Source organism: Bos taurus, chromosome 4, assembly GCF_002263795.3.
Source record: "Bos taurus isolate L1 Dominette 01449 registration number 42190680 breed Hereford chromosome 4, ARS-UCD2.0, whole genome shotgun sequence".
Taxonomy (NCBI): Eukaryota; Metazoa; Chordata; class Mammalia; order Artiodactyla; family Bovidae; genus Bos; species Bos taurus.
The window spans coordinates 15834964-15856312 of record NC_037331.1 but is presented as its reverse complement, the minus strand read 5'-3'; the positions used below and the strand labels follow the sequence as shown (position 1 = coordinate 15856312).

The 21349-nt window shown below is 38.5% G+C and overlaps 1 protein-coding gene and 1 pseudogene across 1 annotated transcript in view; one reads left to right on the top strand and one right to left on the bottom strand.

The window, feature by feature from the left end:
- The window catches only part of UMAD1 (UBAP1-MVB12-associated (UMA) domain containing 1), a 295880-nt gene that overhangs the window by 135247 nt on the left and 139284 nt on the right, over positions 1–21349 (bottom strand). The window lies entirely within an intron of this gene.
- LOC112446487 (uncharacterized) lies at positions 3308–3366 on the top strand (annotated as a pseudogene).

Here is a 21349-nt window from a genome sequence, read left to right as displayed (position 1 = left end):
TAGAGATTTCAATGGTCCCTTTAAATCATCAACCAAAAGAGAACTAACTAATCCTTTATCCTTTTCACCATTTTTACTCACAAGTGAGTGAATGCAGTATGCGCAGTTACCCAGGGATGTTTTTACGTAACAACAAAAACTCTTAACACAGTTTAGATAAATAAGGTATCTTTCTAAGAAGGAGGAGCAGGAACAAATTTTAAAATACACTCAGAGAATACAATAATGTGTCACCAGGCTAATCTCATTTATTTTCTTATACAGAACTTTTCCTCAAAAGATTTTAAGCAAAAATGATTTTCCTACTTTTCAATAAAGCTGTGACAGTTTCATGAATTGAGAGGCAAACTTCTTCGCAACAGCTATAAGAAGAAGGAATAATTTTGCTTATTTAACAGGTGAAAAAAATAATGAAAAAGATATTTCAAAGTTCTGAGCATCACAAAATGCCTAAGTGGTGGGACCAGTATTCAAACTAAACTCTGGGTTCAAGACCCACAACCCTACTCCAGACCCATATTCCTACTCAAGACCCACGCCCCTTCACACAGAATTAGAGAGAGTTAATTCTGAATTCTCTCCATGAACAATATCCACCTTTAGAATGGCATACTCTCACAGGCAAATAAGATCCATTTATCATCTTCAATTTCTTCTTTGTTTAGCCCCCTTTTTGTGAATGTACTGAATGAGAACAGAGTACGGTGTCTATTTCTGGCTTCATCCCGCTTAACCAGAAGTCCTGACCGAGTTATCCCACTGTGCACAACAAGGTGAGAACCGCAGGACGCTGCCCGTTGGAGCACTTTTGTTACCGGTTTTTAAGCAGATGTTTGGTGTGACTGCTTCTGGTTCTGATGTCTCATTTCTATTTTCTCCTTCAGGACTGAGAACCAGTTTTACATGTGTCTAATGAAAGCACATCACTTTACTTCTACAATTTACAAGAGTTCATCTTTCAAACTAAGATCTGGTAGTTAAGACACGAAAGCAACCTTTGAGACTGTCCTGGCTACTGCCCTCCACCTCTGCCTTCAATTCCATTTTACAAGTGAGACCAGGAACATGATGTCCTTATCGTCCACTCTATTCTCACCTCCCAGCCCCAATGCTTAAAAAACACCCACAGAAACACCCCCAACAGAAATCTGCCTTTTTAAAAAGATCATTTCTTTTTATAAAAGGTCGGGATTCTTACTTCTTAAGGTTCCAATTCTACTGTCATACTGAGAGGGTGAATTTTTTTTGACAAAGGAAGTATGTCTTTCAATAATAACACCAGCCTTGGCTTACAGGCCACTTAGAGTGCATTATAACTATCTGTAACTGACCTGACCTAGTTTCATCTTAATGAGGTGGATGAAACTGGAGCCTATTATACAGAGTGAAGTAAGCCAGAAGGAAAAACATAAATACAGTATACTAACGCATATATATGGAATTTAGAAAGATGGTAACAATAACCCGGTGTACGAGACAGCAAAAGAGACACTGATGTATAGAACAGTCTTATGGACTCTGTGGGAGAGGGAGAGGGTGGGAAGATTTGGGAGAATGGCAATGAAACATGTAAAATATCATGTAGGAAACGAGTTGCCAGTCCAGGTTCGATGCACGATGCTGGATGCTTGGGGCTGGTGCACTGGGACGGCCCAGAGGGATGGTATGGGGAGGGAGGAGGGAGGAGGGTTCGGGATGGGGAACACATGTATACCTGTGGTGGATTCATTTTGATATTTGGCAAAACTAATACAATTATGTAAAGTTTAAAAATAAAATAAAATTGGAAGAATAAAAAAAAAATAAATAAATAAATAAATAAATAAGATACTAACCAGCTTCTCTCTTACAAGGCTGAAATGAGACTCTACATTGGCTCTTCCTACATATCAGCAAAACTACCGTCTCAAAAGAGGACACTTCATTTCTAGATTAGGCTTTGCCTGTGAGTCTGTGTCCACACAAGAGATTATATGCCAGACATTCTGCGATTGTTGCTGATACGGCACAGAAGGACAATAATGTGGATTAACTAGGATTAATGTGTTATTTTCTGATTACAGTGTGGCTCAAGTTTCAACTATTCGTAAGAGTAAACAAAAACCCTACAGTTTAAATTAATAAAAAAAGAAAATAAAACAAATAAAAAGGTTTAAAAAATTCAAAGTAAACTATTCAACTGAGAAATTTCTATTTCCATTGTATATGCAATAGCTTCTATATACATGACCTAGACATACTGTCTCACCTCTGAGGAGGAAGTGATACGTAAGATCCAGTATTCAGGGGATCTTCCTGATTCAGGGGATCAAACCCAGGTCTCTTGCATTGCAAGCAGAGCCTTTACTACCTGAGCTACAATGGAAGCCCAGACATACTGTCTTACCTCTGAGAAGGAAGTGATATAAAAGACAGCCTGGGACATAAATATGTGTATCACACATGGACACATCTTAAAGGTTTCAGATAGATAAATGGTATAAGGAGACAGAGGATCGTGAGAATCATCCAGAAGAACAGAAAGGTATTGAGAAAAATACATAGGAAAAATACATGAGAAAGGTACACAGGAAAAAATCTGAAAGCAAAACTGAAAATTTTCCTTTTTCCCTTGTTTACACCCTAGTTTATTTTCCATTAGTGTTAAAAAAGATTTCTTCCCTTCTTCCCAAACTACTATATATCTAAAAAGAAACAGAGAAGCAAAACAAACAACAGATAAGGGGAAATTTTTTAAATGAAAGAATGGAAATAAATAAATTCAGAGTAACACAAATGGTAAATGATGTGGTTTTCCTCATACAAGTAATGTGCCTAAATGAGAGATTTTCATGTTTAAAATTTTTTTCATTAATTTTATGTTTAACTTTGTAATCTGCTTCTTCATTCAAAAATGTAAGCTTGAGATAATAGTTTGAATTTGACAAAGACAATACCTCAATGCATGAAAAAAAATGGGAGTTTTCCAAATGACCAGAGTTCTACAATTCTATTTTAAAAATAGTTTTCCAGATTACTGTTTCTATTTCTTTATTCCAGGTATCAACTTCTCCTTTTCTGAATTTAGAAATCAAATAGCCCCAACCCCCAAAGCATTTATGGTCCTAAACTCAAACAAAAACTGTTAGTATTAATAAGAGCTCAGTAAAGAGGAAGAACACAAAATGAATATATAAACTGAATAACTTTCAAAATTATTTAATCCCAGAAAGTCACAAAATATAAAATATTTGAAAGTAACTTAAGAGATCCTGTAAGAATAAACCTATAAATTTTACTGAGTGACATTTAATAAAAATACTTGAATGTGCTCGCTTCAGCAGCACATATACTAAAATTAGAATGATACAGAGAAGATTAGCATGGGAAAGTTCATAGCAATACAGGCATACCTCAAGAAACAAGAAAAAAGTCAAATAAATATCCTAACTCTACACCTAAAACAACTAGAAAAGGAAGAAATGAAGAACCCCAGGGTTAGTAGAAGGAAAGAAATCTTAAATATTAGGGCAGAAATAAATGCAAAAGAAACAAAAGAGACCATAGCAAAAATCAACAAAGTCAAAAGCTGGTTCTTTCAAAGGATAAATAAAATTGACAAACCATTAGCCAGACTCATCAAGAAACAAAGGGAGAAAAAGCAAATCAATAAAATTAGAAATGAAAATGGAGAGATCACAACCGACAACACAGAAATACAAAGGATCATAAGAGACTACTATCAGCAATTATATGCCAATAAAATGGACAACGAGGAAGAAATGGACAAATTCTTAGAAAAGTACAACTTTCCAAAACTGGACCAGGAAGAAATAGAAAATCTTAACAGACCCATCACAAGCACAGAAATTGAAACTGTAATCAGAAATCTTCCAGCGAACAAAAGCCCAGGTCCAGACGGCTTCACAGCTGAATTCTACCAAAAATTTAGAGAAGAGCTAACACCTATCCTGCTCAAACTCTTCCAGAAAATTGCAGAGGAAGGTAAACTTCCAAACTCATTCTATGAGGCCACCATCACCCTAGTACCAAAACCTGACAAATATGCCACAAAAAAGGAAAACTACAGGGCAATATCACTGATGAACATAGATGCAAAATCCCTAACAAAATCCTAGCAATCAGAATCCAACAACACATTAAAAGGATCATACACCATGACCAAGTGGGCTTTATCCCAGGGATGCAAGGATTTTTCAATATCCGCAAATCAATCAATGTAATACACCACATTAACAAATTGAAAAATAAAAGCCATACGATTATCTCAATAGATGCAGAGAAAGCCTTTGATAAAATTCAACATCCATTTATGATAAAAACTCTCCAGAAAGCAGGAATAGAAGGAACATACCTCAACATAATAAAAGCTATATATGACAAACCCACAGCAAACATTATCCTCAATGGTGAAAAATTGAAAGTATTTCCCCTAAAGTCAGGAACAAGACAAGGGTGCCCACTTTCACCATTACTATTCAACATAGTTTTGGAAGTTTTGGCCACAGCAATCAGAGCAAAAAAAGAAATAAAAGGAATCCAAATTGGAAAAGAAGTAAAACTCTCGCTGTTTGCAGATGACATGATCTTCTACATAGAAAACCCTAAAGACTCCACCAGAAAATTACTAGAACTAATCAATGAATATAGTAAAGTTGCAGGATATAAAATCAACACACAGAAATCCCTTGCATTTCTATACACTAATAATGAGAAAATAGAGAAATTAAGGAAACAATTCCATTCACCATTGCAACGAAAATAATAAAATACTTAGGAATATATCTACCTAAAGAAACTAAAGACCTCTATATAGAAAACTATAAAACACTGGTGAAAGAAATCAAAGAGGACACTAATAGATGGAGAAATATACCATGTTTATGGATTGGAAGAATCAATATAGTGAAAATGAGTATACTACCCAAAGCAATTTATAGATTCAATGCAATCCCTATCAAGCTACCAATGGTATTCTTCATAGAGCTAGAACAAATACTTTCACAATTTGTATGGAAATACAAAAAACCTCGAATAGCCAAAGCGATCTTGAGAAAGAAGAATGGAACTGGAGGAATCAACCTGCCTGACTTCAGGCTCTACTACAAAGCCACAGTCATCAAGACAGTATGGTACTGGCACAAAGACAGAAATATAGATCAATGGAACAAAATAGAAAGCCCAGAGATAAATCCACACACATATGGACACCTTATCTTTGACAAAGGAGGCAAGAATATACAGTGGATTAAAGACAATCTCTTTAACAAGTGGTGCTGGGAAAACTGGTCAACCACTTGTAAAAGAACGAAACTAGAACGCTTTCTAACACCATACACAAAAATAAACTCAAAATGGATTAAAGATCTCAACGTAAGACCAGAAACTATAAAACTCCTAGAGAAGAACATAGGCAAAACACTCTCTGACATACATCACAGCAGGATCCTCTATGACCCACCTCCCAGAATACGGGAAATAAAAGCAAAAATAAATAAATGGGACCAAAGGAAACTATAAGCAAGGTGAAAAGACAGCCTTCAGAATGGGAGAAAATAATAGCAAATGAAGCAACTGACAAACAACTAATCTCAAAAATATACAAGCAACTCCTGCAGCTCTATTCCAGAAAAATAAATGACCCAATCAAAAAATGGGCCAAAAAAAAGAAGAAAAAAAAAAAGGGCCAAAGAACTAAATAGACATTTCTCCAAAGAAGACATACAGATGGCTAACAAACACATGAAAAGATGCTCAACATCACTCATTATCAGAGAAATGCAAATCAAAACCACTATGAGGTACCATTTCATGCCAGTCAGAATGGCTGCGATCCAAAAGTCTACAAATAATAAATGCTGGAGAGGATGTGGAGAAAAGGGAACCCTCTTACACTGTTGGTGGGAATGCAAACTAGTACAGCCACTATGGAGAACAGTGTGGAGATTCCTTAAAAAACTGGAAATAGAACTGCCTTATGACCCAGCAATCCCACTGCTGGGCATACACACTGAGGAAACCAGAAGGGAAACAGACACGTGTACCCCAATGTTCACTGCAGCACTGTTTATAATAGCCAGGACATAGAAGCAACCTAGATGTCCATCAGCAGATGAATCGATAAGAAAGCTGTGGTACATATACACAATGGAGTATTACTCAGCCATTAAAAAGAATACATTTGAATCAGTTCTAATGAGGTGGATGAAACTGGAGCCTACTTACAGAGTCAAGTAAGCCAGAAAGAAAAACACCAATACAGTATACTAACACATATATATGGAATTTAGAAAGATGGTAACAATAACCCTGTATACGAGACAGCAAAAGAGACACTGATGTATTGAACAGTCTTTTGGACTATGTGGGAGAGGGAGAGGGTGGGATGATTTGGGAGAATGGCATTGAAATATATATAATATCATATATGAAACGAGTCGCCAGTCCAGGTTTGATGCAGGATACTGGATGCTTGGGGCTGGTGCACTGGGACGACCCAGAGGGATGGTATGGGGAGGGAGGAGGGAGGAGGGTTCAGGATGGGGAACACATGTATACCTGTGGTGGATTCATTTCGATATATGGCAAAACCAATACAATATTGTAAAGTTAAAAAATAAAATTAAATTAAAAAAATAAAATAAAAATAAAAATACTTGAATAAATAAAGAATCATTCCTAGGTAGACTATATACACATAAATGTGTCAGTTCTTCCCAGATAAGTGTATAGAAATACCAATGAGGTAATTCCATGAAATATCTACTGAATTCGGCAATGTATTTTAAAGTTTGAACCAGTAAACATTAAAGAAGAAAAATCAGATAATTTCTGGGGGAAAAAAAATAAGAAGGGGAGGAGGATTTGTGCCCTATACACTGTTAAATTGTTAAAATCTAAATTAATTAAAACAACATTGAACTGTAAAGACCAATCAATGACAAAGAAAACTCAGAAATAGATCCTGGGATATAAAAGAATTCAGTGAATTTAGTTCAGGTCAACAAAATTTTATTGAATACCTATCTGTCAATACTGTGTTAGTATGAAAGGAAACCAGTAAAATTTTTCTTGAAAGCTATTTGGCAAAAGGTATCAAGAACATTTAAAGAGTTTACATTCTTTTAGATAGCAAATGCACTTGTAGAATTTATTCTAAGGAATGGTTATTTATATAAAAATATTTTGTATAAACAGTTATTTATAAGTTATTTATACAAAAATATTCATTATAGACATTTCTAATAGTGAAAAACTAGCCAAAATAATAGAATAAATAATATTCATACAATGGAATGATATATAACTCCAAACATTGTTTTAAAACTTATTAATGTATATTCACACAATAGAAAATTTCATAACAAGAATAATGAGCTACAACTGCATGTAATATGGATGAATTCACAAACATAATAATTTTTAGTGAAGGAGCAAGACACAAAATGTACACACCATATAATTCATTGACACACATTTCATACACACGAAACAATCTGTGCTGTTATATGTCAAGATAATTTGGGGGAGTAGGGTGAAGTGGCTGAAAGGAGTTAGTTGGGAGGGGGGAGATTCTAGGACTTTATCATTTCTATTTCTTGATGTGGATGCTAACAACATTTTATGAAGTCACTGAACTCATCATTTGTATATGTTTCTGTAAGTTATTCATCAATAAGAAACTCTTCAAAATTAATGACATGAGAAAAAGTCTATTAAAGAGGAAAAATCAGGGTACAATACTGTATATAAAATAGAGTCTTGGTTTTGGGAATAAAAGAATAGCAAAGAACAACTGCTAGAAGGAAAACAGGTTGGTGTAAGATGGGGGGCTGGGGAGGATTTGAGGAGCTAGTAAGAGACAGGAAAAGACATCTCCCTATGGTGTCTTATAAGAGTCATGTGTTAGGAAAGCTTAGGGTGAAGATATGGTGGTGGGCAGGGTGTATGTGGAGTAAAGGGGAATGAATGGTGTCAAGACAGGAAAAGCCTAAACCTGTTTGATCTCTGATGGAAAAAGAGTCAGTAGAGGGAAAGGGACAGAAAACATACAGAACACAAGCAGTAATGTCCCTCAGAAGACTGGTAAGTGTACACAGAAGAGGCAAACCCAGAAAAGGAGTGGGAAGGTTTTGACTGCTAATATGTACACAAAGCTCTCCTTTTTCATAGAGCTTTGCAAATTACTGTGTCAAGAAAGAGCTCAATTTCCCTCTCCATGTTTCCCCATTTGTAGTTTTTCAAGAGGCCTTCAGATTATCATGCTATCTGGATCAGTCAACTGTAAGAGTTTGAGCCAGAGGACAACCTATCTCTCACTTCAAAATACTTCAGGCCAAAATAAAGAGCGACTGGGTCAAGCGGGGTCCAGGTCAAGTATAATGATAGCCAGTCTGGTTGCAAGGAGCGTTTCTATCACAGGCTAGCTGTGTGACTGGTGGCAAGTGATTTAATCGTACAGGCCCTGAGTGGCCTGATATGAAAAATGAAGAGGATAATAATAGATGGATAAGAGGCTTACACGTGCTCGTCCACATAAAATGCTGAACCCAACATGTGACACAGAGGAAACCCTCAATAACTATAAACTGCTAACATCACTATTTTTTAAGTCTAGGGGTGGAGTTTCTAAGACGTCTTCAGATCTAGAAACAGCAAAACAAAAAACAGAATGTAACAGGTAATGAAGCAGTCTCTCCTGATTCACAGCACACAATCTCGGCAAAGAATATGCTTGCTCCCAACTTTTCTATTTTGAAAAATATTAAATCTTCAGAAATTCTGAAAGAACAGTACAATGAACATCTTTGATTATTCACCTTCATCTGTTTTCACCAGTGCTAAATTTTGCCACATTTACTATCTCCTGCTCCCGGGCTTCCCTGGTGGCCCAGTAGGTAAAGAATCAGCCTGCCAATGCAGGAGATGTGGGTCAGAAAGATCCCCTGGAGAAGGAAATGGCAACCCACTCCAGTATTCTTGCCTGGGGAATTCCACAGACAGAGAAGCCTGGAGGGCTACAGTCCACGGGGTTGCAAAGAGTCGGACACGACTCAGTGACTAAACCACACCACCACCATCTCCTGCTCACACACAAACACTCACAGTGTTAGAGAATCCAAGACCCAACTGGCTGACTCGCTGTGTAGAAGGACATACTTGCCATGTGAACAAAGAAAACCACCTTTTTTCAGAGAACATGATGTCAAAACCTAATGTCATGAAACTTAAGCTGCAATAATTACAAAGCACACTGGAGGCTAACTAACACTGATAGCGGATGAAAAGGTATTTTTTGCAATGCCCCTTAGGGAAAGAAAAAGGGTTTCAGAGCTCTGTTCTTAGGCCATTAATAAGGAGAGAGCAAAGGCTTTCATTTAGAGGCAAAGAAGCCTGACACAGCTGGATCAGGGTTAGACATGTTACTTAATGAAGTTACTGCAAAAACCTTAGAGAAGTTTTTCCCTTCGGTATACTGAATGACATTTAAGTGAAGGTTCTCCACTCCCTTTTTTAAGCATCCAATAATCATGTATATCTGGCAGTGGATCCAAAAATCAAAAGGACACGAGACACTTCATCTCAAATAATTACACACCTAAGAGTGTATTCGGCAGATTTTAGGTTAAACCACTTAAGTTTATTTTTCCAGGTTAAGAAGTCAATACTGGAAATTTCATATATTCGCATATATTTGTTCAAGAGGTTAATGACATACATGTAAGGTATTCACTATAATATTGTTTACAGAAGTGGACGTCTGGGAATAATCTAAATGTCAACATGTCAACAGGTAGAGGATCAGTACATAAAGTGCAGCATGGCCATGTAGTGGAATATTATGCAGCTGTCAAAAGAAGAAGAATTAAGAAGATACGTACCAAATGGAAACTTTCCAAAGACATGGCTGTTAAGCAAAAACATGTATGGTGCAAAACACTGAGTAAACTACCTTCTATGTAACAGCAGGGAGAAAGGTTAAAAAAAGATATACTTACATTTACTTGTATAGACAAAAGGAAATTCTGAAAGAATATGCAAGAAATTAATAGTATACAGTTGTTTAATTTGGGGGGAGCATGAGCTGTGTGGATGGGAGACAGATTTGGAGAAGACTTCTCAGTGTATCCCTTTTTATGTATGTTTGAACCATCTGTATCTATTATCCAATCAGAGAAATAGAAATAAGAATCTCTGAGAAAGAAGATTAAGGCATTGAATATTCAGATATGGAACCAGAAATTGAAAGTGATTCTTGCTATGTCTTCTATCTGCAATGATGCAATGTTAAGCTGCCATCATTTCCATAAAAGCACAGTTTCTAGTGTTTGCATGGTAACCATTAGTAAGATCTAAAAACTTGATCACTTTTAGCATGTTATTTTTGTTTCATGTTAGGGAACACAATAATATCCAAAAGACTTTTTTAAAGAAACTCTCTAATTTTCTGATAACTATAGATTCATTAATTATGTATTATATAGTAGCAGAAATAGCACTGAAAATTCCTGCGTAACTTTCACCTATCTTCCCCCGTGCTTTCCAACCCTAAACCCTGGCAAGCACTAATCTGTCTTCCATCTCTGTAACTTTGTCATTTAAGGATATTATCTACATGGAATCATACAGCATGCAACCTTTCAAGATTAGCTTTTAAAAGTATTTTGCAGCTTTAATCCCCATGTTTCATTTTCCATATGTTTTTTTTTTTTCTTTTTTAAGTCAGGGACACTGAGGGATAATTTACATGCTGTAATATTCATCCTTTTTAATATGAGGTTCTATTAAATGTTTTATTGTGATGTAAGTAATGTATTACAAACTCACATTTTTAAGCGCCAGGTCTGAGTTCTGACATATGTATGCATTTGTTAAAGCAGCATCACACTCAGCACCATGAACACATCCTCCACCTCACATTTCCTCGTGCCCCTCTGTAATCCATTCCTCCTCCACCACACTCCCATCCCCAGACAACGATTTTGCTTTCCATCACCACAGGTTTCAGTTTCTAGATTTTTATATAAATGGAAACAAACAGCACCCCCTTTCATTTCTCTTGGGTAGAATACCTAGTCCAATGACTGGGTCATGTAGTAGATGGATGATTAACTTTTTAAGAAACTGACAGAATGGCTGTACCATTTCCCATCCTCACTACCAATACAAGCAATTCCAATTCTTCCACACCCTTGCCACCTCTGGCATCATAATTTTAGCCTTTCTGATGGGTACAGTAGTAGCTCATTGTGGTTTTATTTTCCATTTCCCTATTAACTAATGATACTGAGCATCTTTTCATGTGCTTGTCATCCTTATATCCTCTTTAATGAAGTGTCTATTCAAATCTTTTGCCCACTGCTTAAAACGAGGCTGTTTCTTACTATTAAACTTGGAGTTCTTTATATTTCAGATACAAGTTCTTTATCAGATAAGTTGTATAAATATTCCCTCCTAATCTGAGGCTTTTCTAATCTTAACAATACCTTTCTAAAAACAGAATATATAATTTTGATGAAATATAATTTATCAATTTTTTCCTTCATGGAGCATGCTTTTTATATGTAAGAAATCTTCATCCAAGGTCACAAAGACTTTTCCCCTATCTTTTAATTAATCAGTTTTATAGATTTGCATTTCATATTTAGGCCTATCACCCAACTTGAATTAATTTTTGTACATTGTGAGCTTGGTACGGAATCCTAGGGAATATCTATTCTTAGGGGTGGAAGCAAAAGGAAAGCAGTCAGTGACAGCTGGAAGAGAAGGAGCAAGGTACTGACACACAAAGCCAAAGAGGAAGAGGGCTGCAATTAAAGGAGAGTTAAGGCTGTCAACATCTATGTGCAACTTTGCCCAGAAACCAACAAATACAGAGCAATGGTCACTGGATTTGACAATGACATCAGTGGTGGCCTTCAAGACAGGAGTTTCAATACAATGAAATAGAAGTCATATTTGAAATAGATCAAAAGAAGGTATGGATAGTGAAGAGGGAAAGGGCTCAAATCACTCTTAAAAATTTTAGGAATGAACAACAACAACAACAAAACCACAGGACACTGAACTCAAAGAGTTTCCTGGCCATGGAGAAAGACCGGATAGTGTTAGTTACTCAGTCTTCAACTCTTTGCCATCGCATGGACTTTGCCCACCAGGCTCCTCTGTCCATGGAGTTCTCCAGGCAAGAATTACTGCAATGGGTACCATTCCCTTTTCCAGGGGATCTTCCCCACCCAGGGATTGAACCTGGGTCTCCTGCATTGCAGGCAGATTCTTTACCAGTCTGAGCCACCAGGAAAGCCCTTCTGGCAAAGTAGGGGAGGAGTTTATCTACTGAGACTGAGAAAGGAGGGACAGAGGCTGGGTCTTGAGAAGGTGAAAGGGTTTGGAACTGGTGTTGCAGGGGGTACTGATCCATCAAGAATCAGAGAGAAGTAATGGGATCATCCAGGAGCTCTGAGAACACTCACAGAGAAAGGACCCACGTTTGTAGTAAGATTTAATCCTTGCTGCATTCCCATTTCTTGACTGCCAAGATCTCCAAAAAAGAAAAAAAAATGACACAAAAGGGTCTGGGTCAAGTGATTCCACAATTACACCCAGGAAACAAAATTCTCACTCTGGGTTTTTGTTTGTTTGTTTTTTTCCCTCTAAGATTCACAACCTGTTGGGCACATGGAACAGGTGTCCCAGTTCCACTTTACACATGAAGAAATAGAAGCTGGGAGAACAACTTTCCCAAAATACTTGGCTAGCCAGAACTTGAATTCAGATCTTTTAATTCCAGTAATTAAAAGAGATTAGAAAAGATTAGAATTTCCAGTAATTCCCTCTCTGCACCATGCTGCTCTCTTTTCTCCGATGCTCTTTATCATCATTCTTGTCTTAAAACCTGGCCCCAGACACTCCTTGATAGTTAGTCTACCTTTCCAGCCCACCCTTCGCCCCTTTGCATTGACTTTCCCCAACTCGGCTTCTCTCAGGTTCATCAGAGGCAGGAGCCGCCAGAAGAGTTTGGTGCACACGAGGGTTCAGGGTGCAAACAGAACCACCAACTCCCAGCTGCAGTCATGGTTTGATAATATTTAGAATGAACTCAAGCCTGGTTCTCAGTGTTTTCTTAGGGCCTCTGGGGAGGAAAGACACAAGGAATCAGGAGAGAGCAGTCACCAGAGAGTGGGGGGAATGACAGTGGGGTTTCTTCTTGAAAACATCCAGTGTAGAGTCCTCCTCCCAAATTAATCCCCAAGATGACAGATGTAAAACCGGAAACAGGCTTTAGTGTAGTAACTCCTTGCCAACCTTCGACTGGAAATAAAGCCCAAGAGTCTCCACTAGAAAATCATCAGTACAGGATAAACTCTTAGAGCAAAACGTGATCCTGGCACCCTTGTTTTGTCTAGGGTGAAAATTCTGTTTTAGTATTTGGGCAATTAGCATAAAAACTTAGAAATGGATGAGTGTCTAGTACAATCTCGGTTATTTGTGAACACAATTGCTTCTGTTGTTTTTTTTTTTTTTAATTCATCTCCCTCTGACCTTGCAACAGTTATTTTGCTACTGTGACGCAAATTAAGGCTTTTCTATTCTTATTTCAGAGTCTGCTGTATAAAATAAGTGTATGCTTTTCAAAGCTAACTGACAGTCTAATGTTCCACATTTAACTATAACAAGTCAACATGTTGCCACATTATTTCATCACTATAATGACTAGTTCATTAAAAAATTTATCAAGAAAAATGTAATTTTCACCTCTCGTAGTTTCTGGTCTTAAAAAACAGATTATCCTCCTTATGTTGCAACTTGTATATAAAATGAGTTTTGAAATGGCCTTAACTTTTTCCTACAAAAGTAAATTACTAACTCTTTTAATGCATTAGGGTTGACATAAATAAAACTGTGCAATCTCTTATTAAACATTATTTGAAAAGCAAATCTTTGATGAGCTAAATCATCCTAAAACCCATACCTTTTAGCTTGTATCTGTTACAAAAACAACTACTTTATAGTAGAATGCCTTATATTTCCAAGAGCTAAATGATATTGTGAAACAGCAAAATCTTACAGAGCAGTACAGGGACATTTCAGCTTTTAAACACTGAAGAAAAAAATGAATAAACTTAAGGTGAAACCGCCCCCCCCTTAAAAAAAAAAAAAAAGGCTTCTTCTGTTATATTTAATCCATTTTCACACAGTTTTTCTTAATTACACTACAGCTGTCTGGTACGGCACAACTGACCACTTCCATCATGAAAACAAACTGTACCCCACCATCCAAAGTTCTTGATTAAAAAGCAAATGTTTTTGTGAGCCCGCAGAAAACGGGTGCAGCTGCTGCGTTTCACGAGGCAGGCACCTCTCCTCCATTCAGCTGTGAAGAATGGCGATGACTGTAAATTGTTCTTCCTGATCGGTTCCACAATAAAAACAAACCACCCTACTTTCAATTTTTCAAAGCCAATTTTTGTAAGCCTCTACTACGCTGGAAACAAGAGTTGTGTTCTTCTGATTCATGGCCTTTGATTTCTACAGAAACGTCCCTGTATGCATGTAAAAACAGGTCCCGGCAGGATACTCACGGAGACTGTATAGATTAACTTACCAGATGTACCAGAAGATAGAAACGCCATCAGCCTACCTTTTAAAGAGAGATACTATTTAACAGCTTCAACTGCCTGTGACTAAAGGGGGACTGTAAAGAACACACTGTATGTGGAAGGGCAGTGGGCAGCTCCTGAGAAAGCAGCAATGTGCTCACGCAACGTGCAACCAACGGTTTTGAGCTTGCGTTTTCATGCGCTCAGTTAAAATCCAAACAGTGGAAGGAAGGTCGAGTCACACATCTGCATTTGTGACTCTAGATCACAGCTAGAGTCCTTAACAAATTGTGATAAGAAACCCCTAAATGTTCCTAGTTTATTCACGATGCCCAGTTATCTATGCTTTCAACTTGAGGTCTCCAAAGTATATTCTCAAACAAGCACTTAATCAATTAAAAAATGTTTGCACATGCCTCCCCTGCATATAAAAATATAATTTATTTACAAACAGGGAGCACTGGACTAATACCTAATGCATATTCAAAAACATACACAAAAATAGACAGCTGTTTGTTAAGGATGGGAATAAATATAATTCATAAATATGAACTGTCTTTGCACATCTCCAAAGGCCCCTGCTGGATGGCTCTCAGGGGAATGTCCACCTCCTCCCCCACCCTCATGGAGACCCTAAGGGAGCCAGGGCTAGTGTTAGGCCAAGCTAACTTGTTAGTAACTTTGGACAAATTAATTGCTGTAAATTTCGACTCCTGTTCCCATGAAGATTTTCCATGGAAACAAAAGTATATATAGTTTCCATGTGCAGGCTCAGTAGCTCAGTCGTGTCCACCTCTTTGGGACTCCATGGACTGTAGCTGCCTCTGTGCATGCAGGCTCCTCGGTGCATGAGATTCTCCAGGCAAGAATACTGGAATGGGTTGTCAGGCCCTCTTCCAGGGGATCTTCCCAACCCAGGGACTGAACCCACATCACCTGCATTACAAGCAAATTCTTTACTGCTGAGACACCGGGGAAGCCCATGAACTAGTTTAGACAGCTTGAAATTCTGAGTCATGACCAGAGTGCTGCAATGGAACTTACATGTGAACAGAGATAAAACAAGAAAATGCTTAGATTCCCGACCTTCCACTTTGGTGGCAAAGCTGCCGGCATGATGTTATCAGTGATTCCTAACACAAGACAGCAATCAATAGCACCTCCACTGACAAATGGTTTCTACTGAAAGTAACACCCTGGGCTGCGGCAATGACTGGATCTCCTAACCATGCTAGTCACCCAACCTTTCCACATGCCTCCTATCAACGCTTTGCCTTTCCAAACTGTCTGCTTTACAAATCTGTTCCTTCCAAATCTGTTCCTTCCAAATCCACCACTTCCTTTGGTGGCAAAGGAAGTTCCACCAAGAGATGATTGTTTTCAGTGAGCCCTGTCAATAACAGCATGTCTTAGACTCAACGGTCTACATACTTTTGCCAGGTTTTTCTAGAAGCTGGTAATACAAACATCCTTGTCTTCTTGGAGGTTACAAAAAAAAAAAAGTAACAAAAATTGCATGCACACACACGCATACACATACACACACCCCCATACACATACACACACCCCCTCACCCATGCCTGTTTTCTCTCTGGCCATTTGCTCTCAGTTTCCTTCACAGGTTCTCTATTCTAACTCTTCTGTTATTCCCCAAGGTACTTCTCTTCCCATTCCATTCTTGGGGATCTTATTCCCAGGATACACCAAAAATATAATGTGAAGCACACCAAAGTGTCTTTGATTAACAACATTATTTCTAAAGAATGTTTTTCTTGAGCTAGAGCCCATGCTTCCAACTACTTATTTGACTTCTCCCGACTGAATGCCCCAAGAGCAGTTCACTTCAACACTTCCAGTATGGAGCTCATCACTTTTTCCCTGACACTTGCTCCTCCTCCTGCATTTACTCCCTCAATCCACGAGAATCATTATGGATTTCCTCTTCTCCCTCAAATCTCATATCCATTCAATTTCAAGTCTGGTCCATTCTACCTCCTCTACACCTCTCAAACTTGTCTGCTCCTCTCCATGGCCACGACTTCAGCTCAACACACTCCCAACTGATCCTTCCTTCAAACTCCTGTCCTCCTTGACTTCCTCTTCCTCCTCCACACCACAGCCAGTGTAGTCTTTCTAAAAATACTCTGACCATCTTCCTTGCTTAAATAAGGAGAAATGAGGGACATCTTAAGGAACAAACAAACAAAAAAGAAAGCAAAGAATGAAGTTTTTAGCACACAAGAGATCTGAGGGTGCATATTAGCTGAAAAGTAAGAGCCTCTATTGAGGAAGAAATGAAAAAGTAGATGATAAATAGAGCAAGGTCCCAGAGTCCAAGGTAAGCTCGAGAACCCTGGAGGAGATACACAGGAAGAAAGATTATAAGGATGGCTGGGGATGGAGGTAAGTCTGGGTGTGGAGGGGAGGCAAGCTGAGGGGGTAGATGCCAGCTATTTACTTATTTGGGAAAATGACAAGGGAGGAAGACCTTTACTTCAAAATGAGACAGTCATGAGAGGTGAGTTCCTGAGAAAAGCTGTTCTAGTTTAAAACAGTCACTATGGATAATGGAAAATGCAGTTGATTAGGAATAGATTGGAAAAAATTAGAAAAGAGTGTGGTGATCTAAGACTGGCGATCATAAATCTGAACTGGTGAAAGGAAACCAAGAAGAAGAATGCCTGGTGCAAAGGTGATGGGCAGGAGAAGGGGAAGAGTGGGGTTATGGCACTGACGGGTTTTAAATCACCATCAGCTCTCAGCATCTGCTCGCATCCATTCAGCTCAGTTCCCCCTGGGCTGATGCCATCTCATTCGTCTTCCTCTCCTGGAACCTTGTTCCATCATAATGAACAAACGCTGCCATTTCTAGAACATGCCCTGCTGTCAGAACTCTGTCTTAGAACCTGTGCTTCCTCTGTGTAGATGCGTTTCCCTCTACCCTCCTTCACCTCCCTCTACTCTTTATGGAACAAGAAAGGAACACTCCAAAATAAATCTGAATGGCCAAGGGCAGCAGGCCATCAAGCAAGTCAGCTCGGCACTCAGTGAGCACTCTACAAGCGCTTGGTCGGCTGAAAGCATCATACAATGTGGAGGGAGGCAGGGTTTCTAAGGCATGTAAAGAGAAGGGGAAAATGGGTTCCTTGTCATTAGGTACCCCACCCCAAAGGTGTAATAAACTTAGATATTATTCCTCAGGTCCATGTTTCTATAACTCATCGAATTTTAAATTTAAGGCTTAAATATAATACATAATAAATACAATAAACAATTTTAGTATTGTTTAAATACAATAAATAAATAATAAAGTTCTCTATGTCTTAAAAAAAAAAATGACAATGGACGGCACATTTTTTTTTGAGATTTCTGTGGAAGGTAATGCCACTTAAGTCCCCCTAACTGACAGAGTAGATTTATGGAGTTTTCATTCCTATCTCTAGAACTATTTTCCTTACCATTTTACCCTGAAAGACAAATGAGTATCTGGGAATTCATTTTGACTGATACGTCCAAATATGCAAATGACAGACATGAAGAAACTGAACTTCTGGACAGAAGAATAAAAGGGGACATCTGTTCTTGGTGTTTCTGTGCCTCCTTTCTTAATTCCGAGTCAAAAATTTCTTAATGCGCCGGTCCTTTCAGTCAGTACCCATCCTTGTCCCTCTTTAATCATCTCCACCCAGTACCACAGAGATGTAAAGATATTAATCATTTATTCATTCATTCATTCGATAAACATTTACTGACTACCTATTTTGCAATGTAAACATAGAGGAAAATATAAAATGTGAAGCTTACAGTCAGTTGAAGGAGAAAAATGTATAAAACAATCAAATACAATACAGTGAGTGCTATAATAGAGGTATGCATCCATTCAATGCATGAAGTGAAGTGAAGCCAAAGTCCCTCAGTCGTGTCCAACTCTTTGTGACCCCGTTGACTACACAGTCCATGGAATTCTCCAGGCCAGGATACTGGAGTGGGTAGTCTTTCCCTTCTCCAGGGGATCTTCCCAACCCAGGGATGGAACCCAGGTCTCCCACAATTGCAGGAGGATTCTTTACCAGCTGAGTCACCAGGGAAGCCCATTCAACGCGTATCAAACACCTAATAAACACCGGCACGATGGCGCTGAGAAGCCAGCAGTGAAGAGAGAAAGAACAATCCAAAAAAAACCGTTGTCCTCAAGGAGGATTTGTTTATTTAATTAATAAACAAATGAGCAAAGAAAATGAAGGCAGCACACTGAAGAAGACAACTCCTCCAGATCGAGAGAGCACAGCCTTGTCAGAGAGGCCGCCGCCAGCAGACATACGAGGATGGGCAGGAGAGGCTGGGTGAGGAAGCAAACATCGCAGGTGGGGAAGAGAACAGGGTGGGCAGTTAGAACGGCAGGAATACCCACTCCAGCCAAAACCCACCGGGGGCAAAGCAACTCAAAATACTGCGGTAAGAGAAGAGGAAATTTCTCTCCAAACTTGCGCTCTTCCTCTTCAAGGGAAAACCCAATCTGCTTTTCTGTTTCCATCGTTTTCCAGAATTTTGTATGCAATGAATTTGACTAAACTTTCATTTTAAATTTGATAAATCTGTCAGGGAACTGGGCTTCCCAGGTGGTGCCAGAGGAAATGAACCTGCCTGCCAACGCAGGAGACATAAGAGATGTGCATTCGACCCCTGGGTGGGGAAGATCCTCTGGAATGGGGCATGGCAACCCACTCCAGTATTCTTGCCTGGAGAATCCCGTGGACAGAAAAGCCTGGTGGGCTACAGTCCAGGGGGTCGCAAAGAGTCGGACACAACTGAAGCGACCTAGCACACAGCACAGTCAGGGTACTAGGCATCAGGAAAATAAATATATGAATTAATCAAGAGATCAGCAAGCAAACTCAATTAAGGACAAAAACAAATGAACTTCCAGATTACCATCTGCTGAACTCACAATAAATGAAAAACAAAATGATTTCAAGATAGGATGGTGATAAGTATGAGGAAAAAAATAATACAGAATGCTCACTTTCATACTCAGAGTACACTGTGTGTGCTACACAAATTCATATTTACATATTTCAGAGAAAGCAGATCACTGGAACACAAAAGCAGGCAAGAAGGGTCATAAGGAAGCATATATTTAAGTACAAGCTGCAGCAGAGCATAGAGGCTGAGCGCCAGACTACCTGGGATTCCATCTAGGCCTTGCTTCTAGCTAGTTTTGTAACCCTGGCCAAGTTACTCCACTCTGAGCTTCTGCAGATGCCATACAGAGATTATAGTAATGGTATCTACCTCAAATAATTATTTTGAGGGTTATACTAGTAAATTTATGTAAAATTCTTAAAATAGCACTTGGTACCTAAATATCAACTGGTATTATCAGTGTGTGTGTGTGTGTGTGTGTGTGTGTGTGTGTGTGTGTGAGGGGGTGGGTATTTTTATTATGATGACTTGGAGCTGAGTACTTTACTGTAGGATTCATATTCGCCTAACACCGATGAACTCCTGGAAAAATGTTTATTGTCTTACTAAACAGTGTGAAATTACTGCTTCGTTAATGAAATAATTTCAGTCACTAATACTCTGGAGTTAAAACTTGAATAAACATGCTTAGCAGTGGAAACTGTTTAGTCTTAATTTTGGTTGAGAGCTTAATTTCTTGAAATGTTCACTATTCACCATGAATAGTTAACAGCTATCTAAAGCAACGTGTTCATGCCATCTCTTTAAGGTGAAAGGGTTTTAAAAGACAGAACTTGAAACAGCTGCTTAGTTTCCATTGGACCAGAGGTGTGAATAAATGCATATGGTTAAACATGAACTGTTCAAGAATGGCTATCATTACAAACTATGAATAAAAGCTGGAGAGGATGTGGAAAACAGAACCCTCCTACATTGTTGGTGTTGGTACAGTCACTATGGAAAACAGTACGGAGATTCCTCAGAAAACCAAAAACAGAATTACCAAATGACCCAACCATTTTCCTGGGCGTGTATGCAGATAAAACCAATTCAAGGAGCGACACGCACCTCATGGCAGCACTATCACAACAGCCAAGACATGGAAACAATCTGAACGCCCCCCAAAGGTGAAAGGATAAAGAAAATGTGGTGTATCTACACACAATCTTGCCTTGAGAACCCATGATGGGTATGAACAGGCAGTGGAATACTACTAAACCATAAAAAAGAATGAAGCAATACCATTTACAGCAACATGGATTCATCTAGAGAATATCATACTAGGTGAATTAAATCAGAGAGAGACAAACACCACATGATACCACTTACACGTGGAATCTCAAATATGACAGAAATGAACCTATCCGTGAATCAGAAACAGAGAAATGGGCATCGAGAGCAGGCTGGTGTCTGTCAGGGGGAAGGAGTTAGGCGAGGGATGGAGCGGGAGCTTGAGGCTAGCAGATGTACGCTATTATTTACAGAATGGATACACAGCAAGGTCCTACTGTACAGCACAGAGACCTAAACTCAACATCCTATGATAAACCATAATAGAAAAGAATATAAAACATGTATATATAGATATATATATATAACTGAATCACTCTGCTATACAGCAGAAATTAACAACACTGTAAATCAACTACAATTAAAAGAATAAAAGTAAAAATGAACTGTCCAAATCTTAAGTAAACACTCAATTATACATCTGTAGGGAATTACATCCATATTTAAATCATGAAAAAAGGGAGTATTAGGTAAGCCTTAAAACAATCACATCTTTG